General features: G+C 40.1%; 1 protein-coding gene across 8 annotated transcripts in view; it reads left to right on the plus strand.

The window, feature by feature from the left end:
- LOC132397163 (protein tyrosine phosphatase type IVA 3-like) overlaps nucleotides 1–27,142 on the plus strand; it is a 165,148-nt gene that overhangs the window by 78,457 nt on the left and 59,549 nt on the right. For 2 of the 8 annotated variants that reach the window (XM_059975557.1, XM_059975618.1), the window contains exon 1: nucleotides 2,809–3,075. The exons of 4 other annotated variants lie outside the window; for them this stretch is intronic. The gene's annotated coding sequence lies outside the window, so the exon portion shown is untranslated. Of the gene's footprint in view, nucleotides 1–2,808; nucleotides 3,076–5,223; nucleotides 5,273–10,850; nucleotides 11,036–27,142 lie in introns of those variants that run through there. 2 more of the 8 variants (XM_059975575.1, XM_059975583.1) reach the window with 2 other exon arrangements.

Raw genomic sequence — 27,142 nt, forward strand, 5'->3', positions numbered from 1 at the left:
ATAAAATCAATATCCTAAATCATGGTCATCTGTAAATGCTCATATCAAGTTTGTAAGTATAGTGGTTCTATTTTCAAATGATACATTTTAATGTTATCCATCTGTTGGTTATGAATGTTACTTCTGATTTTTAAATTAACACAAAATCTTAGTAGTATAGTAGTAGTGACAAGGGCCGTCCAAGATGAGAGAATCTAAGAGGTGATGGGTAATGAAGGTAGGGGACTGACAAAGGAATCTAATATGAGAGGATAATAGACCTTTTTAATGAAGGGAACATGCTGGATAAACAGGGAAGAAGATGACGGGTGAATAAGGGCGAGTTAGGGGAAAGATGAGTAATCGAAGCATTTAGACAGGCACATGAACAGGCAGGGAGTGGAGGGATATAGACCATGTGCAAGCAGGTAGATCAGTTTGCATTGGCATCATGTTTGGTATGGGCATGGTGGACTGAAGGGCCTGTTTCGGTGCTGTAATGTTCTGTAAATCAAAAACCCATTCATGTAGTTTTGTCATTTCTCTATTTAGCCACTAGATGGAGTAGAAGGAAATAAAACCAAGAAATTATGGAAACACTCAGGTCAGGCACCATCTGTATAAATGTTACCTGATCTGATGATAGTATCCACAACTTTTGATTTTAATTTGGATTTCCAGCATCGCAGTTCTTATTTATGGGGCAGCGTAGCAGTTAATGTGATGCTTTACAGCATTGCTGTAAGATCAGGTTTCAATTCCCACCACTATACACTATGTTGGCATCAGAAGCATAACGACACTTGCAGGCTGCGCTCAGGACATTCTCAACATGGAAGGGTTTTGGCCCAAGACGTTGCCTGTTTACTCTTCCATAGTTGTGTGTGTTGCAATGCATTTCACTTTATAGTATGATGTATGCGTCACAAAGGTAATCTTTAAGATCTCTTTATTTTGATTTTTCAGTTGGACTGAAAAAAGGAAATAGTTTGTATCACAATGTACTTGTAACTTGCAGACCAGTTTGTATGTTATAACCACAAAATTCTTCTGAACATTGGTTAAATATCCAAGAAAGTAATCTGACTAATTCTGCACCCCAGGGTAGTGTGGCAGTTAGCACAATGCTTTTATAGCCCGGAGCATACCAGAATTTGGAGTTCAATTCTGGTGTTGCCTGTGAGGAGTTTGTACAATCTTCCTGTGAGCCATATGGGTTTCCTCTGGGTACTCGGGTTTCCTCCCAGAGTCTAAAGACATTGTGGTTATTAGGTTAAATGGGCATTGTAAATTGTTCTATATGAGAAGTAGCACACTCCTGTCGAATATAATTGGTGGGAAAAAGGAAAAGGCCCATGTTATTCTCACTTTATGCCTCCTGCCAGTCAACCAATCTTCTGTCTATGCTAGTATCTTTTTCCTAATAATCTTGTGCAACAGCCTCATATGTGACACCTTCTGAAATCCAAGTAAACCATATCCACTGATTCTCCTTTGTCTATTCTGCCTTTTATCTGCTCTAAAAATTCCAACAGACTTTGCAGGCAAGATTTCACCTTAAACAAACCATGCTGACTTTATCATGTACACTGAAACTTCATCCTTAATAATGGACTCTTAACATCTTACCAACCACTGAAGTCAAGCTAACTGGCCTTTAAATTTTTTGTCTTTTACCTCCCTCCCTTTCTAAAGACTGGAGTAATATTTGCAATTTTCAAGTGCTCTGGAACCTTTCCAGAATCTAGTGATCTTTCAGCAATAACAACTAATGTCCATAGTGTCTTGAGCTAATTTTTTTCAGAACCCTGGAGTGTAGTCACTACTTTGAGATATTTAGTCTTGGTAATAACGACTACACTTACTTCTGCCCTCTGAAATTCAAATTGTTCTATAATGTTGTGTTGGAATTCAGTTATAAAGGAAAGAAATCTCACAGGTGAAGAGCCCTCCCGTTGTAATTCTTCCTCCAACAGCCACTCAACTCAAGTATGTTTTATATTAGCAACTTCATTTTATTGATGTTGAAGCTACTTACGAGAATTTTAGAAGCAGTTGACTTAAATGTAAGTCTTAATTTGATTCACAATTTTCAAGCCACTTCTTACTTAAGTCTTTATGGTTGGTCATTAGCACAGAGCTATTGAATTTACCATGAGTTGGAGGTGCAATCTGCCCCATTCAATTATTTAAGATCTTTATCAGAAATTATAGAAAAGTTTTTACTATCAGAAATTTTTGCTGTAGTTTCAACTATATTCCAGAAATTGTAATGATATTGTGATATAGTTAAAGATAAAAAAAATTATATTAAAACCTTTTTCAAAATGCATTTCTCACCACCATTTGATGTGGGAATTAGAACCCAGATTTCCTTTTATTAAAACTTGCTGCATATTGTTATTGTGGAGTTACAGTTGTTGCCTTTCTTATCTATTTTTATATTTGGAGATGGAGAACAGTAACTTGCTTTTCTAGCCTAAGAGCTCATGCCACTTAATCACACCCATTATCCGTGCACATGTTTTAGAAGAGAGAGTGTGAGCTTTCCTTGGTTTATTAGTAGACACGTTCTAAGATATGTACCAAAAGAGAAAGCATATTATTCTATAGAAGAGGCTTAGGCTACACAAGGTGCTGGCAATAGGCCAGAGTAACTGGAACTTGCACATTTTTGCCACAGCCAGTCGTATGACTGTTCAGTTCCCCACTAGGGCGGCCTCTTTTTAGCTGTCATTTGAGATTGCTAATTGGATGCAGACTTTGCATAGACAAACATTGATTTACAGGAAATGCATCGTTTGGGATTTATCTGGGAAGTGAGGGGAAGGTCTGAAACTTTCAGATAAACCGATACCAGGAAAGAGTATCTTAGTGTAGTTGCACTCTGTGGTTCGGTCAGTATTTGTTGGATATATTCATTGTATACATAGTTTATCAAGTTTTTTAAAACCACATTATGTTCAGATTGTCAAAGTAAAAATGCCTTTGGGAAGAATGTGAATTCTTCTCTCTGCTCATGGGATTTTCCAAGAAGATTAGCAACAGGAATTTACAGTTTGTGAGCAGGAAGTAACCACCAACTTTTGCCACACAGTGAGTTTATTTTTGATCCATATTTAGGTGTATTTAAATGCATTATAAAAATGGACATATTGGCATCACCTTTCCAATGCAAGTATAAATGTTGATTGAGATGTGATGTAAATTTCCATTTTTAAGTACAGTATTAATGCAGGAGTGCTTAAATTAATAGATGCTAAACAATCTCCTAGTTGTCAATGATACTGAGCCTTTACTCTGTCTTTTCACTTCTAATATCTGTCATAGAAACAATGCTACAAATAATTGTAGTTCTAGATGCATGATAATGACATTTTATTGAATTAACACTGCAATATAAAATATGCATGTGGGCATTAAGTTATTTTTGAAATGTTTCAAATGTAACAATGTTAAATAGTGATTTAGTGTAATTGCTGCAAAGTTCATCATTCGCAAGTAAGAAATGATGCGCACCCTTAGCTATCCTAGGTAGCACTTTAGATGAATATTTGCTGCAACATGACCATAATTTGCATAGCATAGCAATCTCCATGTACTGTACATGCAATTTCAGAAACCATAACTCGCCAAATTAATTTCATACTTGGACATATGAAGGCTGTGACAGTTTTGCATAACCTTCATATCCAATATCAAATTAAATGGAACATTTAAAAATCCAGACTTGACTGTGGGAGAGAACTCTTGGTTTCTGGTGTGGCAGTTCAAAAGTCTTTCACTATTGGAATTTGTTTTTCTTTTTGAAAGAAAATATTTATTCTTACTTCTGTCTTTAAGGAAGTCCATAGATAAAATGAGTTTGTATGTTTTTGGTCTCAGAAATACCATCTTGTATGTTTTGCATGTTATATAACATGTTTAATTTCTTACTATTTATATTTAAACCCAAGAATGAATCAAAAGACTACTTTCCAATCCGGCTGAGGCATTTCTGGGACTTATCAAGGGCAATCTTGTGTTAAAGCAAATTAATTTGCTTGAGTGTTTCTTCACTTGGTGTACTGTTAAGTAATATGAAGGGTTTGCCATACTTCACTGTAATATTCTGCACATCTATGCATTTCATTGCTGGAAGATTCTGGAGGATTAGCTGCTTAATCTTGATCTGTCAAATGCAATATTTAGATTATGGCTGAGCAATCCTTTCCAACGGTTTTTTAAAACTGCATGTTGACCTAAACTGAAAGCAATATTCTCAGTGAATTATCTAATCAATACATTTCACTGGTCTCAAAATACTTAAAACATTGTACTCTGGTTATATATTCCAGTATGCCATTTTACTATGTTATTGTTTAATCGTAAAAAGGGTTGGCCTAGATTCAATTGCATGATTTTTTTTTCTTTATTACATTTTCTTTATCCCCAGGAATGGAAATGCAGTTGCAATGATTTCTAGGTTGAATTGCACCATTCTAGAAATCTAATCAGCTATTTCTTGTAATGGATCACATATGTGTAGATCAGCCATTTTCATCATTAAAATTACATGTAATGGTACTCTCTATTCATAACATTTTAGAAATTAGAGGGGGCTTATTTCACAAAGTTCTGAGATGTTCCTCTCATCCCATCTAGTTTTTAATTGCACTCTGTGATCTACATTGGCACAATTTGAAGGGAAGGCTTTCTCAGCCAGAACCAGCACAGCATTTTCGTACCCTATTCAACTATATCCCACATAATTTAGCAAATGGCTTTATTTTGGGGCCACCAGTTTCATTTTCTACACCCGACTCAAAGCCCACCTTTCCCACTTTTGCCATGCTGAACCAACATATGTTCAATCGCTATTTGCAGCTCCTTGATTTGCTGCTAGCTGCAAACATCCGCCCAACCTAAGCCTAACCACTTATTAACGGCAATGACACTCTAAATACATCCTTACAGTTCTACACATGTTGCATCACAGTTGTCACTTTACTAACTGTCTCATCACATCCACGCTGAAAATTGGGTTCTATTCTAGGACTGACCCGCTGGGTTCCTGAGGATGTGTTGAAGGAATAAGAATACAAGTCATTGGTATTCAGTGTTAAATACAGTCAGGCTAATCTTGGTGCTGGGAAAAGATACTACAGTTAGTTTTCAATGAGCTCAACTTTCTGGAGAATGACACACAATCAAGATGAATGTTGAGTTGTTCAGTTTTGAAGTTATTGACGATAAATAATTTAGTTGCAGGTTCGGCTGAAAGCAGAGATGAATGATATGGAATTGAGAGGAGGTGGGTTTTGTTGTAATGCTTTGTGTTTTAATAAACAAATATAATTATGCTTGAAATTGCTTACCATTGTTTATCTTGCAGTCCAAAGAATCAATTTAGTGGTATCCAGGGTGTCTTTTTCAGAGGAAGTCAAGATATTTATATTTCCTGGAAATAACAACAGTGAGCATTTATGTTACGTTCTAATACATAAAATTAAACCTGAGATTGCACAAGTTTGGGATCATAACCATCTGGCTAACTAATCACAAACAGGAGAAAATCTGCAGATGCTGGAAATCCAACCAAAACACACAAAATTCTGGAGGAACTCAGAAGGCCAGACAGCATCTATGGAAGAGGGTACAGTCGAAGTTTCAGGCCGAGACCCTTCAGCAGGACTGGAGAAAAAAAGATGAGGGATAAAGTTGAAAGGTGGGGAGGGGAAGGAGAAACACAAGGTGATAGATGAAACCAGGAGAGCGAGGGGTGAAGTAAAGAGCTGGGAAGTTGATTGATGAAAGAGGTTCAGGGCTGGCGAAGGGGGAGTCTGATAAGAAGGTAGAAGGCCATGGAAGAAAAAAAAGTGAGGTGTAGCACCAGAGGGAGGCAATAGGCAGGCAAGGAGATGAGTTGAGAGAGGGAAAAGGAGGTGGGAAATGGCTATCTAATCAATAAGTTTAGTGAAGGTAGATGTACACTTATCAAATTCCTCTGAGTCCTTAACGATTCTTTTCAAGTTATGGCTTGTACTTCTGACCCTTTGTATAATGGCTGCAGTATAATTGTGGAAGGCAAACAAAGCACTAAGTAATTTTGTTTGTTGATGATTCTATGTGGAACTACTGGCTACAGTTCTTACTATCAGAATGACGATCACTTAAACAGAGCACTTACCACAGCAGGTTCCTAACTTGTAAGTGTGTCCCCATACTTCCTGGTGTCATTGATTTCACACGTTATTTATCATCTGTATTTACTGAGCTATTTCAAACTGTGCCAATTTTTCCCAAATTCAGTCTTCAGTCAGTTTCAGTTAGCTGCTTCAATTTCATTGAAATTTGCTGTACCTTTTATGAGCAAATGTGAATACATCTGCTCATAAATAGGACTTTAAGTTGCTAAATGCCTTTTGTTTCAACAATATGATTGTTACAAACCAATTTGGTTTTATAGTCCTATGCCATTACTTTGCTTCTGTGTGTTCTGAAGTCTTTACCAGTAACAAAGTATTTGCAGTCTTCAATTTAGCTGTTAGCAACTTGGAAAGATATCATCTAGCTTGAGCATAACATAAGTCCATAAATGCTAAGCAGTTATAATTAGATTACAAGTTCTACCAATATTCTTGAAGAATAAACATTAACGTTTAGAGACTGGGAAAATAAACCTGTTGTTCTTTGATAATAAATTTTACTTGGAATTTTGAAGACATTCTAATACAGATGAGGATGGATGGCATTATTTCAGAGTTCATACACGTCAACACGTACAACGCTGAGTTTCCTTTTCTGCAGGCATACTCAGCAAATCTATAGAAGACTAACTGTAAACAGGAACAAACTACAACTGCAGATATAAATAAACAGCAATAAATTAAAAAAAGATAAGAGTTCTTAAATGAGTAGTTATCCCTTTTTGTTCAAAAGCCTGAAGATTGAGGGGTAGTAACCGTTTTTTCAAGTCCTGAGCCATTTGTGTCATCTACCTGATGGTAACAGTGAGTAAAAAGCATAGCCTGGGTGGTGAGGATCTTTGATCACAGGTGTTGCTTTCCTATGGCAATGCTTCATGTAGATGTGCTCAATGGTTGGATGGGTTTTATCCATGATGTACTGAGCCAAATCCACTACCTTTTGTAGGATTTTCTGGCTCAAAGGCATTAATGTTTCCATCCCAGGTTGTAATATAGCCAGTCAGCACACTTCCCACCACACATCAATAGAAGTTTGCCAAGGTTTTTGATAACGTGCCAAATCTCCACAGACTACTGAGGAAGTAGAGGCACTGTCATGCTTTCCTCGCAAATATATTTACATGATGGGTCTTATCCAGTGGTCAACAGATAAGATGTGCAACACACTCAATCTTGCACTTGACTGTTGAGTTACATCTTGCATTGACGTCTGGGTTTTGTAAACTGGGGGTGGTACAGTAGCATAGCAGTTAGTGCATTGCTTTGTGGTGCCAGAGATCACTGATCACTGCCACTACCTGCAAGGAGTTTGTACTGTATGTTCTCCCCATGACTGCAGGTGTTTCTTCTGGGTGCTCCAGTTTCCTTCCACATTCTAAGGAGGTATGATTAGCTTTGGTGAGTTGTGGCTTTGCTATGTTGACACCAGAAGCATGGCTACCCCCGCAGGCTGCTCATCACTATTCTCACTGATTGATACAAAACAATGCCTTTCACTGTATGTTTTGAGTTTTGTTATACTTGTGACAAATAAAATTAAGCTTTACATTTTGTCATCTTCTTTCTAATTTTTGCCATGCTGTCATTTTACCTACTATATGCCTTCAATTATTTTACATTAGAGATAGTGACTTGACAGTAACAGAAATACAATTTTAGTCTACACAGGTGTGATGGACTCAGTTGCTCCTGTAATTTTTTTTATTCTAAGCAGAATTATTATCTTTTTGATGTCTTGTTATCACCAGTTAAGGGACATGCAATATGAATAGTCTTTTCTAATCAGTCTTGAAGATTAAGACCATTTTAGTCCATTTCCAATCCTAGTAGAATTTTACTGGGCATCTATAACCTCCATAATTTGCTGGTATTTAATTAATAGCTTTTTATATTAGTGAAATCAGTTTAATGACTCAAGTGCAATGTCAGATGTTACCAATTATATGCCAAAGTTAAATACGAATTTGGATTACTTGATGTATGCTGACGTACAACAAATACAAGGCATTTCTCATTACATGAATTTTATTAGCAGGTGCCAACATTGCTAGGGCACTGTGGTGGCTTAGCAATTTTAAATTTATTGATGGAGGTTCAGGGTCATCAAAATTCCCAAAAAAGGGTGAAGGGTCTGTTTTTAAATATTTGCATCTTTTCACCCTGTAACCATTTAGGCTGTGTGCTATATAAGTGATAGCAAGTTCAGTTATATTTCAGTGTATTATGATAAACAGTTCTGAGGAAATCTTTAAATATTGAGCTAAGGGCAGAATGAAATCTGCTTATCTCGCCAACATCAATAAAAAGAGATTACATGTATGTTACTGTTTGTGGTATTTTGCTTAGTTGATAATCAGTATTTCAGTTTTTTGCAATATTTCTCATTTAGGTTTAGCAATCCTATGCTCTTTAACAAAATAACTTGTGGAATAGCATGGTCTACCAAGCAACAGTACTGTCTGCCTTCCTATGTCTTTCTAAGATGTGAGCCAGATACAATGGGCATTCTAAGGAACAAGAAAAATGCTATCATTTCTGTCTGCATAAAAATCATCATCCAATTTACTCGAAGGATAGTTAATTCAATGTCATTGTGCTCTCTCATTCCTGCATTCCTAGTGTTGAGACCCTAATACACTTTGGTCACCAAGATCGGGCAGGTCACATAAAACCTAAACTCAACCCAGGCTCTTGATACAGACATCCTATTCCAAGCTTTGTCATGGGAAGTGATTAACTGGCAGATGGAGGAGAAATTCAAAGCTATACTCAAAGACTATATGAAGAGCTACAACATCGTCACTGATCCTTGAGAACATTTAAACTGTGAATGCTTTAAATGTAGGAAACATTCTCACATACGATCCACTTAGCTCCCTCTGCCATCTTGTGACACATCTATGAAAGAGTTCCCATGTTCTCATTACCCATAAAATCAGAATGGAAGTAAATTCCACTCTTATGCAGAATCCCCAAAGAAGGATGCTGCGTTTTATAATATATCCAGATGACAAATTAGCATGTAAGAAGTCAATTTACAAACCTAAATGTACCAAAGTAGTTTAGACTGGTTCAAATTTATCCCATTGGGTGGTTTACTAATTGCATGCAGCTGCAGAATTATCTATATTTTGCATATCAAAGGAAACTAATCCGTAAATAAACTGTACAAAATGGGAAAGGCATTATTAGTATGGTAAAAATTGCTAAGATTTTGCCTCGAGCCATTTTTGTTCAAATGTATTGGTGATTTGTGCAATAATTCCAAGATTCTTCTAGTTTTGGAGATTTCTAATCTGTCTAATTTGATAGGGAGAATGATGGAGGCGGGCTAGGAATAAGACTAATTATTATGGAATGTGGAATAAAGTTTGCAAGCTACTGTTGTGTGTGCCCGTGGAGTATTGGATAACACAATTGAAAGAATATTTTTTCTTGCATAAACATCTCAATTTGATCAGCACACACTGAAGGAAAATGGTGGCATCTTGATTATTTCACTGGTCTAGATTGAAAGAAGATGTTAAATATCATAATGCCAGTTTGAAAATTTGATTTATTTTATTTTTAAGTCAGTGATGGTGACCATGAAACTTGGCTATGTTCATTAACGCCATTTCAAGATTAGACATTTTCTGTTCTTGCCCCACCTAACTTGTAAGTGACTTCATTCATACAATGTGCTTACCTTATTAGTGCCGACTGATGCTTTTCAGTTTATAAATGGGCTTTCTCAGGATGAATTGGGTTTTTGCCTGTCCCTTTCCAAAATAAGTATTTTAATTTAGGTTTGAAATATACAAAAGAAATCACAATTTAACTTGTTTTAATTTGCTAGACTACTGTTAAACCTTTGAGCATCTAATTTTGCTGTAGTTTCTATAGATGCATGTCCTACATCTTGCAATTAACTGATCTACAATGTCAGAATAAAACAGTTTAACTGAAGGTTACAGGTTTGTTGAAAGATTAAATATTAACTTAATTGCAGCTTTAATTACACTAGTAAACAGTTTTAGAGTTCTAAAATTAGATTTTGCTCTTTTTTTCATGTAATGATTTCAATTGTACAGTAATACAATTCAAAATGTACAGTACTTGTTACTTTAGTTTGCAATTATTTCCCGTTTTTTCCATTTTAAAACGGAATTGATGCTATTTAATTTGTTGCTCATGTTTGTAGCTTTCTATAGAAAGATAAATAATGCAGCATATTACCTTCGGGCATACTCAGCTTTTGCTTCCCTCCCTACCTACTGCTGTGGTGGTGATTCCAAGTTGGATCACTTTTCACTGGAATTTTACCTGAAATGGTACATAAGGTTGCAATCATGAATTGTAACTCTAACCACATTTTTGTGCAGTTTTGAAAGTGCTTCTGTAGAAACTACTAAATGGTGCTAGTGTTATCAGCAAATAACTTGGCTCAATACAAAAACCATTAGTGTCTCTAATATTAATAATCTTACAATCAATTAGCCTTACAGTTTTGCCAAAATGATAAACTAGGCAACTCCATGCTTGATCGACTTCATAACCCTGCTTTTAAATTTTAATAGGAAAATATGAATATCTGCTAGATCTATGTGATTGTTTAGGTGGCTTTTTGCATTGAAGAATGTTTGTAAATTTGAAATAATAGAAATTATCACGTTGAGTAAGTATGTTGAATATACCCTGCAGGCTGAAAATATATCTCCTACGATGCTTTTAAAGCTGAAGTTGGGAACTGCGCTACATTATGTAACTGACTTGTGGGATTCATTCGAGTTCTTTGCTCCAGGGAAGAATGAAGCAGGAACCAGATGCTTCTGATGTGAAGGAGAATTGAAGGGAATCAGTAAAGCTATTTTCATTTACATGTAGAGGTCAGTCCTGTTGTTGTCTTGAGAGCCTGTGGATAGGTTGTAGGCAAAATTATTAACAGTGTATTATAGTTAATAAGCTATGCATAAACTTGATTTGGTATTCAGCTGTGAAACCTCTTTGATCTGTGTATTTGTAAAAGTTGTTATCACCACATCTGTTTTTTTTTAAAAAAGGTCTGATTTGCATTTTATGAATAATGATTGGGATGATTACATTAAAGTAGCTTTATATCCTTTAGATGTCATATGCAGAAGTTAGTTTATCCCATATACCTTACCTGACCTATTGGTTTCCAAATTGTTGACAGTAAAAAGATTTTTTAATTTTCTTGGCAGAAGTGGCAATTCAGCAGGTAAATGGCACTATCTATCACCCACTACCCTGCTTTAGAAGTTATTGAATATTTATTTATTATTATTGTTCTTTACCACACATTGTGCCACATTGGTGACAACTTTGCCATTGCTTTAACATTTGTCTGACTTTTATGAGGTTGAGTTGTGAGCTCAACACTCAACCCAGCACAGATAGAAAATGTGCACGGAGCCGGCCAGATTCAAATCTGGGACCACTCGCTTCAAAGTCCACTGTGGATGCCACTACATCACTAGCCAACTATTAAATTTATTTATGAACTAGATTATTGGAAAGTAGCCAGGTCCAGTTTACTGAAAGAAAATTGACTTGGAAACTATGCAATGCTGCCTATGAAGATGTACCCCATTTTCCAAAATGTATAATATAATTAAAGCTGAGTATCTCAGCTTCGAAGTTAAAACTGCTGCTGGTATATTTTTTATTGTATTTGTCTGACTTGTGACTTTGAAATTAAAGTGTAATATTTCATTTGGTGGTTTCATCAAAAAGCTCTATGTCAGTTCTAGAAGTTGGTCATGGATCAATAATGTTTAAGGAAGTAATGCCTAGTTAGTTTGCTTCAGTACTGTTTGTATTCTTCACAAGCTTGAACTACAGAAAAATGCACGAACAATTTAGTAAACGTGTTGCTAACTTTGTCATTGTTTTACATTGAGACCATTCCTCCAGATGAAGGATCTTGACTCAATACATTGACTATACAGGCAGTCCCCGGGTTACATACGAGTTCCATTCCTGAGTCCGTCTTTAAGTCGGATTTGTACGTAAGTCGGAACAAGTACATCTGATATTATTTAGCGTCAGTTAGTCAAACGTTTGTCTTAGTATACAGTATATATTTTACCTTTCTTTGCATATAAAACACTTAAGAAACGTATGTATTCCAATAATTAAACCACTGCATTGTTTAGTAATAATTGTAGCTTGGGGCAGGGCCTTTCACATGCTCCATTTTTCTCACTTTATCCGTTATCCTTTAAAATTGTTCCAATCGTTGGCTGACTGTAGCCTAACGCTTTTCTAATGACCGATGGCGTTTCACCTCTTTCCAAACGCTTTATTATTTCCACTTTATTTTCAATCAAGATGGCTTCACGTCAGTGGAACAGAAACACTGCGGGTGGTGGGTCCGGACCTCTGCTGGCTCCCAAGGTCCGCTGGATCCTAAGGACCACCTCACTGAGAGAGGCTAAATGGGACAAGTGGGGACTGTGCTGGGTTTGGGTATTTGATTATCCACAATATTTCCGGTGGGAATTTAAACTGCAGGTGGCAGTGTTTTTTTTTTACGAAGTCGAGTTGCAAGCTCGACATCAACCCGGCACGGATGTTACGGAAGTCATTGGATTGACATCAACCCAGCATGGGAGCGGTCTGTCACTGGATCGAACTCGGAAACCTCCATTCTCCTGCCCGGTGCTGATCTCACTGCACCACCAGCCGACCAGAATGGGGGGTGGGGTCAGGGTTTCCTATAGGGCAGATGATTCAGGGTGAATCTTACCAAGAAAAATTTAAGCCAAATACAAAGTTAAACACTCAACACAGTGTCAACAGCAACGACTTAAAATGACGGATGGCATTCTCTTTCCTCGGTTCGTAAGTACGAGTTGTCTGTAAGTCAGATGTATATAACTAGGGGACTACCTGTATATTTCCCTTTATAGATGCTGTTTGACCCACTATGTTCCTCCAGCAGCTTGGTTTTAGCTTCAAACAAAGATGTGCTATTTTGTAGTTAAATTTGACACAACGCAAGTATAGCCTATCAAATTAGGTATATATGATGTTTAGTTATGGATGCTAATAAAATTTAACAAAGAGAAAATTGAAGCAGTGAACCATAAAGGCAACATAAACAAAATGTGTGCTGTGCTGTTCTTAGAGATGAAGTTTGTAAAATAAAGCCTCTTAAAATTAATTTACTTCAATCCCATGTGTATCTCGGTGATTCTGTAGTTGCTAAGGAAACACTTGTTTCAAGTATGTTGTTTCCTATAGGGCAGATGAATCGGAAACAGCTGTTGTTGTTTAAACCTTTAGTATGTTCTGATATGCTTGCAAAGGAAATTAAAATAATTTAGTTAAAAATCATTGATGGCTCTTTATCTCATGGACTGAACCCTTGCACTTTTCAATGGACTCAAGTGTGAACAGAGAGGAAAGTTTACACATCTTCATGTGAGGATATATTTTCTGTTGCTCTTGTACTTTTACTAATTAGTTCCATGTTTGGAATGTTGTTGTGTTTTAAATCCAATTCTTTATCAAGTGCTGAACCTAAGAATCAAGTAATATTTTTAGATAATTATTAAAATTGTAGTATCCCTTAGATTCATCTGCTTAAACAAAATACTGAAGCTTATTGATCAGAAATTATTTTGAAATAAACTTTCAGATAATGTTTCTTACCATGATAGTGAATATTTGATTATTAATGGAACTTGCAGATTATTTAGATACATGGGACAATAATAGTATGATCAAGACAAAAACGCTTTGGAACTTAAGAGTTTAATTTGCATTATTGTGTTTAAAGTGGTACAGCAGACTTTAATTGAAACTTATATCATGTTGTGTAACAAAGGCTTGCTCAGCTCTGCTATCTACTTTGTGTGCTGGCAAAATAGATGACGCCTCAGTGTGTTTCTGTAGACTTGGCAGCTAAAGATAGTAATAAAAATAACAAGATTTAGCAATCTGAACTCCTGAATATTTGGTACTTTAGAGGCTCAGAAGGGTGGCTAATGTGCCAAATTAGGAAATTTCATAGAACATGTCCTATTGCAATACTACTTAGTTATGCCCTGTTTTCTATAAAATATACCAAAGCACAGGTGAGCTAAGAGATCGACCTACCGAAGTCGAGGACTGCAGTATTCAAATCAGGTGACCCTGATCTGTACAAGAAATCAAGGTACAACCTCTGCAAAGCAAGCAGAGATGCCAAGAGAAAGCACTAGTCCAAAATAGTGTCTTCAAATATGACAAGGCTTATGTGCTTTTACAGGCTACAAAACAGCGAACAACATCGCAGACAACAACATATCTCTTCCTGATGAACTACAAACACTGCATATTTTGAACAGAAGGGTCTGTAAACCTTCACCCACAGCAAAAGTGAAATCAATCTTCGAGAGAGCACCTGACCTGGATAATGGCTTTGGATCCTATGCAGATCAGCTATTTAATGACATTTTTAACCTCTTCCCTCCTTCAATCTAAGGTTCCCACCTGCTTTAAGACTCTCTTATTCCAGTACCATGAGGACCAAGAAGACCATGACATGACCAGCCACTAATGGAAATGGCATCCACCATGATGAAATGCTTCAAGAGGCTGATTATGGTATTCATTGATTTCAATCTATCAGACAATCTCGACTCTCTGCAATCTGCCTCTTGATGAAACTGGTCTTTGGCAGATGTTGTCTTAATCACTTTACACTCATATTTGAAGCATCTGGACAGTGAAGATATCTATTTTAGACTATTGTTTGTTGACTACAGCTCAGCCTTCAATACTATAATTCTGAGCAAACTCTTCTCCAAACTCCTAGACCAGGCACCCAACACCTTCCTTTGCAAGTGGATCCCTGAATTCCTGACCAACAGATTGCAATCAGTAGGGATAGGAGGCAATACTTCTGCTATAGTTTTTCTCAACACTGGCTCTACATGAGATTGTGACCTCAGCCCCTTACTCTTCTCCCTGTACACTCTCAACTACATGGCCAGATTGTGCTCTCACTCTATCTCTGTTTGCAGGTGACACTACCATAGTGGGCTGAATCTTGTATAAGGATAAGTTGAAGTACAGGAAGGAGATAGAGCACAGTGACAGTGGTGTCATGACAACAACCACTCTCGATGTCAGCAAACCAAAAGAGCTGGCCATTGACATCAGGAAAGGGGGTGGGGGTGCAGTGTATGTGCTCCTGTTTACATAAACAGTGCAGATGTCAAGAAAGGTTGAATGTTTCAAGTTCCTATGAGTGAAGATCACTAATAGACTATTCAGCACATATGTGTTTGTGAATTTATGTATGTATATAAGATAGAGCCTTAACCTCTGAATCTACTTCATCATAAGCTCACACCCTACTGCCTACACTTTCTCTGTTATATTTTATTCTACACTCCATTTTAATTTTTACCACCTCAAAAATTTGTTACAATAAATTGATCAGTATGGATGGTGTGCAAGAGAAGTTGTTCTTGCTACATCATTACATAGTTGAAGACTACCACAGCACAGAAACAGGCCCTTCAGGTAATCTAGTCCGTGTCAAACTATTACTTCTAGTTCCATCAACCTGCACCCAGAGCATAGCCCTCCATCCATGCTCCTATCCAAATTACTGTTAAGTGTTAAAATCAAATCTGTACCAACCACTTTAACTGGCAGCTTGTTCCACACACTCCCAACCCTCATATTCCTCTTAAACATTTCACCTTTCACTCTTAATTGAGGTTCTAAGTGGAAAAAGCCTGCTTGCTTTTCCCCTATCTATGGTCTTCATAATTTTGTATACCTCTACCAAATATTCTCTCATTCTCCCATGTGCTAGGAAATGAAGTCCTAACCTTTTCAGTCTTTCCCTAAACTTGTGTGCTCAAATCCTGGCATCCTTAAAAATTTTCTCTGTACTCTTTTAATCTTATTAATCTTTCCTGTAGTTACATGCCCAAACCTGGACATAATACTCCAAATTAGGCCTCAGCGACATCTTCAACAGAATATCCCAATGCCTGTACATAGTATGAAAGCCACTGTTTCAGAAGATCGCTTTACATCTCTGTCTGCCTGTGACGCCACTTTCAAGGAATTATGGATCTGTATTCTCAGATCCCTGTATTCTACCACATTCCTCAGTGTCCTTACTGACTTTGGTGTCAAAATGGCTGTGGTGATGTGTGTAGTGGGTAGTACTTGTCACTCTCACTTTCAGCTTCTAGCACTGGCTAGCAGTCTTGTGAAAAGGAGAGCTAAGTATACAAGTCTCTCCCTGCCTGTACATGGCCTCTCCAACAGCAAGTCTCATGTACTGCCCCCTTGCTTCATCAGGACTGGAGAAAAAAGGTAAGTCAGTAAGAAGGTGGGGGTAGGGTGGAAGAAATGTAAGGTGATAGGTGAAACTGGGAGGGAGGGGGTGCTGACATAAAGAGCTGGGAGGCTGAGAAGTGAAAGAAATACAAGGCTGGAGTAGGGGGAATCTGAGAGGGGATGGAAGGCCGTGGGAGAAAGAAAAAGTGAGATGAGAACCAGAGGGCCTCAACTCAACTCTTCCATTTAACATACATTTACCCTTCCCTATTCTGACACCCCACCAGGGATAGGGTTCCTCTTGTCGTCACCACACCTGCCTCTGTATCCAGCACTCAGTTCTTCCTAACTTCTGCCATCTCCTTCAGGAACTCACCACCAAGCATATCTCTGCCCCCCCACCCCCCCCCCCCAGCTTTCTGTTTTCTGCCAGGATCTTTGTCCATTCATCCCCTCCCCACTGATCTCCCTTCTGGAACTTATCCTTGCAAGCAGATAAGTGCTACAACTACCCCTACACTTCCTCCCTCACTACCATTCAGGGTCCAAACGGTCCTCCAGGTGAGGGAACCCTTCACCTGAGAGTCTGTTGGGGTCATCTACGATGTCAAGTGCTCTGATATGGCCTCCTGTATATCGGTAAGACCCAACATAGTTTGGGAGACCACTTCACTGAGCACCTATGCTCCATCTGCCAGGAAAAAGTGGGATCTCCCACTGGCTACCTGTTTTAATTTCACTTCCCATTGCTTATTCTGATATGTCTGCCCATGGCCTCCTCTACTGTCATGAGTCCACTCCCTGGTTGGAGGAGTAACACCTTGTATTCTGTCTGGGTAGCCTGCAACCTGATGGCATGAACATCGCTTTCTCAAACTTCTGGTTATGTACCCTCATCCCCTTTACCATTCCCTATTCTTATTTCCCCCCTCACTTTATCTCCTTGCCTGCCCATTGCCTTCCTCTGGTGCTCCTCCCCCTTTCTTCTATGTCCTTCTGTCTTCTGTCAGATTCCCCATTCTCCAGCACTATGTCTCTCACCAATCAACCTCTCAACTCTTTACTTCATTGCTGCCCTCCTCTCCCGGCTTCACCTATCACCTTGTTTCTTCCTCCTCTTCCTCCGCCTCCTTGCTCTGACTCCTCATTTTTTCTGCAGTTCTGAGGAAGGGGCTTGCCAGAAAAAGTCCACTGTACTCTTAGTCATAGATGCTGCCTGGCCTGGGGGGTTGGGAGGGGGGGTGGTTGGTGTGTGTGTGTGTGTGCGTGTGTCTGTTCTTCAATGTCCTGGTGGATATTGTGGGGTCTGAAATACAATCCTACCAGTCATTGCACTCTTCCTATTTTAGAGTTCTACCCATGTTGATTCAGTAGATGAGCCCTATGGGTGAAGCTCTGATATTACCTCTGATTAATAGTGCAACTCCCTCTTTTACCTCCCTCTGTCTTTTCTAAAACATCGAAACTGTGGGACATTGAGCACCCATTAGTGTCCCTCTCTCAACTAAGTCTCTGTATTGGCCGTGACATCTTAATTCCATGTACTGATCCTTGCTCTTAAATTCATCACCTCTACTCATGAATACTCAAAGCATTAAAATAGATCAAGCTATCCATCCCATCCTATCTGTTACTTTTTACTCCTGCCTGTTTTTTTACATGCCCTCACATCTATCTTCCTGTCCATCCTCCCATCATTTCTGATCTAGTGTTCTGATTCCCATCCCATTGACAAACTAATTTAAACCCTCCCAACTAGAATGAGCAAACTTCCTGACCAGGTTCTTGGTTTCCCCTCAAGTTTAGGTGCAAGCTGTCCCTCTTATACAGGTCAACATTGCCCCATTAAGGATTCCAATTATCCAAGAACCTGAAATCCTGTCCCCCTGCATCAATTCCTCAGACATTCATTCAAATGTGTTATCATCCTAGTCCTGCCCTGAATAGCATATTATACTATGATCTTACAACAGTCTGTGATCTATACAAATTTGCTCTTCTAATTCTCACTGGCTTTTGTGTAGTCTGTAACGTAATGCCATTAATATAGTCATCCCTTTCTACATTGGTTCCACCCATTTAGCCTCTCCAGTTTGTCTTGTCTGAACACTGTTGTGCTATTTTTCCTGGCAGGTTAAACCAACCTTCCTATTTAATCCCTTGCCCTCTATTACATCTAAAACAGTGGAACTCCAGAACATTGAGCTGCCAGACCTCCTGCAACCCAGTCTCAATAATGGCTACAATATTATAATTCCACATGCTGATCCATGCCCTAAGCTTATCCACCTTTCCTATAATACTACTTGCATCAAAATACAGTGGAATCTAGTTAATTGGAACACATAAGAACACAAGAACAGAAAGTAGGAGTAGGCCATCTGGCCCCTCAAGCCTGCTCAGCAACAAGTAAGATCATGTCTAATCTAGCCATGGACTCGTCTCCACCTACCTGTCTTTTCCCCATAACTCTAATTCCCTTACTTTGCAAAAATTTGTCCAACCTTGTCTTAAATATATTTACTGAGGTAGCCTTTACTGCTTCATTGGGCAAAGAATTCCACTGATTCAGCACTCTCAGGGAAAAGTAGTTCCTCCTCATCTCCATTCTAAATCTACTGCCCTGAATCTTGAAGCTATGTCCCCTAGTTCCAGTCTCACCTTCCAATGGAAGCAACCTTCCTGCCTCTATCTTGTCTATCCCTCACATAATTTTATGTTTCTATAAGATCTACTCTCATTCTTCTGAATTCCAGTGAGTACAGTCCCAGGCGACTCAATCTCTCTTCATATTCTAACACACTCATCTCTGGAAGTAACCTGGTGAACCTCCTCTGCACCACCTTCAAAGACAGTATATCCTTCAAGTAAGCAGACCAGAAGTGCACACAGTACTCCAGGTGCAGCCTCACAAGTACCCTCCCTGTTCTTAAATTCATCTTCTCTCGCGGTGAAGGCCAACATTCCATTTGCCTTCCTGATAGCCTGCTGCACCTGTAAATCAACTTTTGGTGATTCATGCACTAGCTGTAGCAAGTCCCTCTGCACAGCAACATGCTGAAATATTTTAGTATTTAAATAATAATCTGTTCTTTAATTTTTCCTTCCAAAATAGATGACCTCGCATTTACCAATATTGTATTCCACCTGCAGACCCTTGCCCACTCACCGATCCGGTCTGTAGTCTGGCGTAGTTTTTTTTCTGTGTTGTTTTTACATAGTTCAGTGTAGTTTTTGTACTGTTTCTTGTAGCACCATGGTCCTGAAAAAGTCTAATTTTTACTGTGTATTGTACCAGTAGCTGTGGTCAAAATGACAATAAAAAGTGACTTGACTTGACCGAAGCATCTATTATAATTTTTGTCATTTCTTTCAGTGCCCTGGGATGCATTTCATCAAGACCAAGGGACTTGTCTATCTTTAGGCCCACAAGTTTGCTCAGTACTACTGCTTTAATGGAAGCTATTGTATCGAGGATCCTCACCTACCATTGCGTCCATAACATCTCTCTTTAGCATGTAAGATGTGTCCTCCACTGTGAAGACCAACACAAAGTAGTCATTCAAAGCCTCAGCCATTTCCTCATTATTCAATATCAATTACAGTACTCTTTCTCGTCTTCCAAGGGACTTACATTCACTTTAGCCACCCTTTTCCACTTTATATAATTATAAAAACTTGCATTATCTCTTTTTATAATTTGTGGTAGTTTGTTTTCATAATCTAGCTCCCCTTTCTTTATTGCTCACTTAGTGGCACTGTTGCTTTTTAAAGTTTTCCCAATCTTCCAGTTTCCCACTACTCTTGGAGACTTTGTATGCAGAAGATTTTAGTTTGGTGCTTTCTTTTATTTCCCTAGTTATCCAAGGCTGTCTCCCCCCAGCCTTGCTGTCCTTGCTTTTAACTGGAATATACTTCTGTTGAGCACCGTAAAAAATCTCTTTGAATGTCTTCCACTGTTGCTCAACTGTCCCACCGTATAGCCTGTGTCCTCAGTCTACACAAGCCAAATCCTCCTTATCCCTAACCCTATCCCATTGTTGTAGTCTTCATTGTTTATCCAAAGTACACTGGTTTTAGATTGAACTTTTGCACCTTCCATTTGTATGAGAGATTCGGTCATACTGTAATCACTCTTTCCAAGAGGATCCCTAACTACAACATCACTAATTTTGCCTGTCCCGTTGCACAGGACCAGATCTAAGATAGCACGTCCCTTTTAGGTTCAGGAACATGCTGTTCAGGAAAGCCATCACGGATGCACTTTAAAGTCCTCCTCAAGACTGCCTCGACTGACTTGATTCACTGAATCTGTGTGCAAGTCCCTCATGATAATCACTGTTCCATTCTTATAAGCCTCATATTTCTGTGCGTCTGGTCAGGGAGAGTGAGGATAGAGAGAAGCTATAGGCAGGTAGTCACACTGGGGCCTCGGGAGACAGTTAAGTGGGTAACAGTCAGGAGAGGGAAGGGCAGGAGTCAGAGGCTAGAGAGCACCCCTGTGGCTGTACCCCTTGACAATAAGTACTCCTGCTTGACTACCGTTGGAGGCAATGGCCTACCTGGGGGAAGCAACAGTGGCTGCGCCTCTGGCACAGAGTCTGGCCCTGTTGCTCAGAAAGGTAGGAAAAGGAAGAGGATGGCAGCAGTGATAGGGGACTCTATAGTTAGTGGGTCAGTCAGGCGATTCTGTAGATGCAGGAAAGAAGCACGGATGGTAGTTTGCCTCCCAGGTGCCAGGGTCTGGGATGTTTCTGAACGCATCCAAGATATCCTGAGGTGGGAAGGAGAACAGCCAGAGGTTGTGGTACATATTGGTATCAATGACATAGGCAGGAAAAGGGAGGAGGTCCTGAAAGCAGACAACAAGGAGTTAGGAAGTTGAGAAGCAGGATCGCAAAGGTAGTAATTTTGGGATTACTGCCTGTGCCACGTGACAGTGCGTATAGGAATAGGATGAGGTGGAGGATAAATGCATGGCTGAGCTGGGGCAGGGATTCAGATTTCTGAATCATTGGGACCTCTTTTAGGGCAGGTGTGATCTGTACAAAAAGAATGAGTTGCACTCCCAAGGGACCAATATCCTGGCAGGGAGGTTTGCTAAGGCTATTGGGGAAAGTTTAAACTAGGATTTCTGGGTGAGGAAGAGATGGTTGGCTCATAAATAGAGAAAGCTTGGAGACAGTACAAGAGGGAGGATAGGCAGGTGATCAAGAAGAGACACGCTCAGACCAATGGTTTGAGATGTGTCTATTTTAATGCAAGGAGCATTATGAACAAAGCGGATGAGCTTAGAGCGGAGATCGGTACTTGGAGATATGATGTTGTGGCCATTACAGAGGCTTGGATGGCTCAGGGGCAGGAATGGTTACTTTGAATGCCAGGCTTTAGATGTTTTAGAAAGGACAGGGAGGGAGGCAAAAGAGGTGGAGGTGTGGCACTGTTGATCAGAGATGGCGTAATGGCCATAGAAAAGGAGGAAGACATGGAGGGATTGTCTGTGGATCAGGAATGGGTCAATCAAAAACTTGGTGTTTTTATAGACCACCCAATAGTAACAGGGACATCGAGGAACAGATAAGGAGACAGATTCTGGAAAGGTGTAATAATAACAGTGTTGTAGTAGTGGGAGATTTTAATTTTCCAAGTATCGATTGGCATGTCCCAAGAACGATGGGTTTAGATGGGGTGGAGTTTGTTAGGTGTGTTCAAGAAGGTTTCTTGACACAATATGTAGATAAGCCTACAAGAGAAGAAGCTGTACTTGATCTGATATTGAGAAATAAACTTGGTCAGGTGTCAGATCGCAATGGCAGAGCATTTTTGAGATAGTGATCGCAACTCTATGTCCTTTAGCATAGCATTGGAGAGGGACAGGAACAGATAAGTTAGGAAAGTGTTTAATTGAAGTGAGGGGAAATATGAGGCTATTAGGCAGGAACTTGGAAGCGTAAATTGGAAACAGATGTTCTCAGGACAATGTACAGAAGAAATGTGGCAAATGTTCAGGAAATATTTGCGTGGCGTTCTGCATGGGTACGTTCCAATGAGACAGGGAGAGGATGGTAGGGTACAGGATCCGTGGTATACAAAGGCTGTTGTAACTCTAGTCAAGAAGAAAAGAAGAGCTTATGAAAGGTTCAAAAGCTAGGTAATGATAAAGAGCTAGAAGATTATAAGGCTAGCAGGAAGGAGCTCAAGAAAGAAATTAGGAGAGCCAGAAGGGGCCATGAGAAGGCCTTGGTGGACAGGATTAAGGAAAACCCCAAGGCATTCTACAAGTATGTTAAGAGCAAGAGGATAAGATGTGAGAGAATAGGGCCAATCAAGTGTGACAATGGAAAGTGTGTATGGAACCAGAGGAGATAGTAGAGGTACTTAATGAATACTTTGCTTCAGTATTCACTATGGAAAAGTAAACTTGGCGATTGTAGAGATGATTTACAGCGGACTGGAAAGTTTGAGTATGTTGATATTAAGAAAGAGGATGCGCAAGAGTTTTTGGAAAGCACCAAGTTGGATAAGTCACCGGGACAGGACAAGATGTACCCCAGGCTACTGTGGGAAGCAAGGGAGGAGATTGCTGAGCCTCTGGCGATGATCTTTGCATCATGAGTAAAGATAGCTGAGGAAATTATAGGCCAATATGTCTTACTTCAGTGGTTGGTAAGTTGATGGAGAAGATCCTGAGAGGCAGGATTTATGAACATTTGGAGAGGTGTAATACTAGGAATAGTCAGCATGGCTTTCTCAAGGGCAGGTCGTGCCTTACGAGCCTGATTGAATTTTTTGAAATGTGACTATACATATTGATGAAGGTAGAACAATGGATGTAGTGTAAATGGATTTCAGGAAGGCATTTGACAAGCAAGGCTTACCCCATGCAAGGCTTATTGAGAAAGTAAGGAGGTATGGGATCCAAGGGGACATTGCTTTGTGGATCCAGAACTTGCTTGCACACAGAAGGCAAAGAGTGGTTGTAGACAGGTCATATTCTGCATGGAGGTCTGTCACCAGTGGTGTGCCTCAGGGATCTGTTCTGGGGCCCTTTCTCTTTGGGATTTTTATGAATAACCTGGATGAAGAAGTGGAGGGAGGAGGGATGGGTTAGTAAATTTGCTGATGACACAAAGGTTGGAGGTGTTGTGGATAGTGTGGAGGACTGTCAAAGGTTACTCCGGGACACATTGATAGGATGCAAAATTGGGCTGAGAAGTGGCAGACGGAGTTCAGCCCAGATATGTGTGAAGTTGTTCATTTTGTTAGGTCAAATATGATGACAGAATATAGTATTAATGGTAAGACCCTCGGCAGTGTTGGAAGATCAGAGGGATCTTGAGGTCCGAGTCCATAGGATGCTCAAAGCTGCTGCAAAGGTTGACTCTGTGGTTAAGAAAGCATACGGTGCATTGGCCTTCATCAATCATGGGATTGAGTTTAGGAGCTGAGGGAGGTAGTGTTGCAGCTATATAGGATCCTGGTCAGACCCCACTTGGAGTACTGTGCTCAATTCTGATCGACTCACTATAGGAAGAATGTGGAAACCATAGAAAGGGTATAGAGGAGATTTACAAGGATGTTGCCTGGATTGATGAGAATGCCTTATGAGAATAGGTTGAGTGAACTTGGCCTTTTTTTCTTGGAGTGACAAAGGATGAGAGGTGACCTGATACAAGTGTATGAGATGATGAACGGCATTGATCATGTGGATAGTCAGAGGCTTTTTCCCAGGGCAGAAATGACTAGCACGAGAGGGCACGGTTTTAAGGTGCTTAGAAGTAGGTACAGAGGAGATTTCAGGGCAAGTTTTTTTACGCAGAAAGTGATGAGTGCATGGAATGGGCTGCCAGCGATGGTGGTGGAGACAGATACGATAGGGTCTCTTAAGAGTCTCCTGGACAGGTAAACAGTGCTCAGAAAAATAGAGGGCTGTGTGTAACCCTAGGTAATTTCTCAGGTAAGGGCATGTTCGGCACAGCTTTGTGGGCTGAAGGGTCTGTATTGTGCTGTAGGTTTTTTATGTTTCTGTTGCCTGTGCCACTGTAATGTTACTATTCAGTGGCCAATAGACAACTCCTACGAGTGATGTTCCTACAAGAGAATTATACAGATGGGTGCCCGCCACCCCACTCGGGACAGGGTTCCCCTTCTCCTCATCTATCACCTCACTAGCCTCCAGGTTCAATGTATAATTCTCCATAACTTCCGCCACCTCCAACGGGATCCCACTACCAAGCACATCTTTCCCTCCCCTCCCCCTTTCTCCTTTCCACAGGGATCGCTCCCTATGCGACTCCCTTGTCCACTCATTCCCTCCCATCCCTTCCCACCGATCTCCCTCCTGGCATTTATCTTTGTAAGCGGAACAAGTGCTACACCTGCCCTTACACTTCCTCCTTCACCACCATTCTGGGCCCCAGACAGTTCTTCCAGGTGAGACGACACTTCACCTGTGAGTCGGCTGGTGTGGTATACTGCGTCCGGTGCTCTGGGTGTGGCCTTTTATGCATTGCTGAGACTCGACGCGGATTGGGAGACCATTTCGCTGAACACCTACGCTCGGTCCGCCAGAGAAAGCAGGATCTCCCAGTGGCCACACATTTTAATTCCACATCCCATTCCCATTCTGATATGTCTATCCATGGCCTCCTCTACTGTCAAAATGAATCCAAACTCAGGTTGGAGGAACAGGAGGAACAACATCTTATATTCCGGCTGAGTAGCCTCCAACCTGATGGCATGAACATTGACTTCTCTAACTTCTGTTAATGCCCCTCCTCCCCTTCTTACCCCATCCCTGACATATTTAGTTGTTTGCCTGTTCTCCATCTCCCTCTGTTGCTTCTCCCCCCTTTCTTTCTCCCGAGGCCTCCCGTCCCATGATCCTTTCCCTTCTCCAGCTCGGTATCACTTTTGCCAATCACCTTTCCAGCTCTTAGCTTCATCCCACCCCCTCCGGTCTTCTCCTATCATTTTGCATTTCCCCCTCCCCCACCACTACTTTCAAATTTCTTACTATCTCTCCTTTCAGTTAGTCCTGACAAAGGGCCTCGGCCCGAAACATCGACAGTGCTTCTCCTTATAGATGCTGCCTGTCCTGCTGTGTTCCACCAGCATTTTGTGTGTGTTGTTTGAATTTCCAGCATCTGCAGATTTCCTCGTGTAGTGCAGATAATAGATTGCTTTCATTCGCTTTCAATTGTTGTATTTTCCAAATCTTCATTTTCATTGTAAAGTTCAAGGTGATTATCAATACCTTCAAGCTCTTTGTGATTCTTAACTTGAATTTTTACTCATGGCTGTTTCTGGTATCTCCAAGCCGGAATGCTTGAAACTGCAGCTGAGTTGTCTTTCTGCTTATTTCTCACTGTCTGTGACAAAAATCATGGATTTTTGAACAGAAATACACACAACTAATGCTATTAAAAAGAAATTGTTCGCTCTTAGCAAGGTGTTGTCTAATGGCCTCACAAGTGCAAGCAACTGATGCTAATTAGAAACTGTCCCAGCTAAGCGAGATAATGTCCCAAATAAACAAAAGGAATCCCAGCTATTTTCTCAATTAGTTTTTGTTTTTTAAAAGGTGTTCCTAATTAACAGCTGCCCTGATTAACCAATGGTCCGATTACTTGGAATCCACTGTATGCACATTTCAGAACATTAGTCCCACCACTCTCTTCCTTTGGATTCTAGATTTTGTAGCCTTAACTATATCTAAACCCACAATCATTCCATTATCTGCTCTAGTGTTCTGGTTCCCAATACCCTCCAACTGTAGTTTCCCCCCTTCCCCCACCCCCCACTGCCCATGCCCATGCAAAACTAACTGCAAGAATATTTGTCCCCCTCCAGTTTAGGTGCAAACCCCATCCAGTGAGTACAGATGCCACCTTCCCTGGAAGAGCCCAATGACTGAAAAATCTGAAACCCTCCCTCCTGTACCATCTCCTTATCCACACTTCCTATATCTTGCCTCACTAAAACGTGATACAGATAGCAATCCTGAGATCACAATTCTGATGGTCTGTCCCTTGAAGTAACTCCCTGAACTCAGTTTGCAGGACCTTATCGTCCTTCCGAACCATGTAATTGGTACTGACTTGGACATGAACTTTGCCTGTTCGCCCTCCCAGTTAAGAATGCTATGCATTCAATATCAGATCTCCCTGTCCCTGGCACGTACCATCTAGGAACTTAGTTCTCATACACAGAACCTCTTGTCTGTTCCCTTAACCATTGCACCCCCATCACTGCAGCTCACCTCTTCTCTTTCCCTCCCCACCCCCACCCCCCATTTCCCTTCTGAGCCTCAGACCAAAGTGTCAGAAACCTGATTGATGTGGCTTTCCTCTGCTAGATTATTTCCCCATCCTCATCCTCCCAACGGTATCCAAAGCAGTATGTGTATTGGGGGGAATGACCACAGAGGTACTCTGCGCTCGTTGCCTACCTCCTTTCTCCCTCAATGGTGTGAAAATAATAAACCAGCTTACCAATTTAAATGCCTTTTTTGAGTTCATTTGTATGTGCTCAATTTGTACTTGTGTGTTTTAAATTTTTAAGCAGAGATGTCTTCATTTAGATTCTAGGACAACGTCGAGCTTGGCCCCCTCACCACCACCACCCGCCAAACTTAAACTTAAGCATACAATCTATACAGTATGGAGAGAGTGCTGCTTCTT

The sequence above is a fragment of the Hypanus sabinus genome, chromosome 1, assembly GCF_030144855.1.
Source record: "Hypanus sabinus isolate sHypSab1 chromosome 1, sHypSab1.hap1, whole genome shotgun sequence".
In the NCBI taxonomy this organism is placed as follows: domain Eukaryota; kingdom Metazoa; phylum Chordata; class Chondrichthyes; order Myliobatiformes; family Dasyatidae; genus Hypanus; species Hypanus sabinus.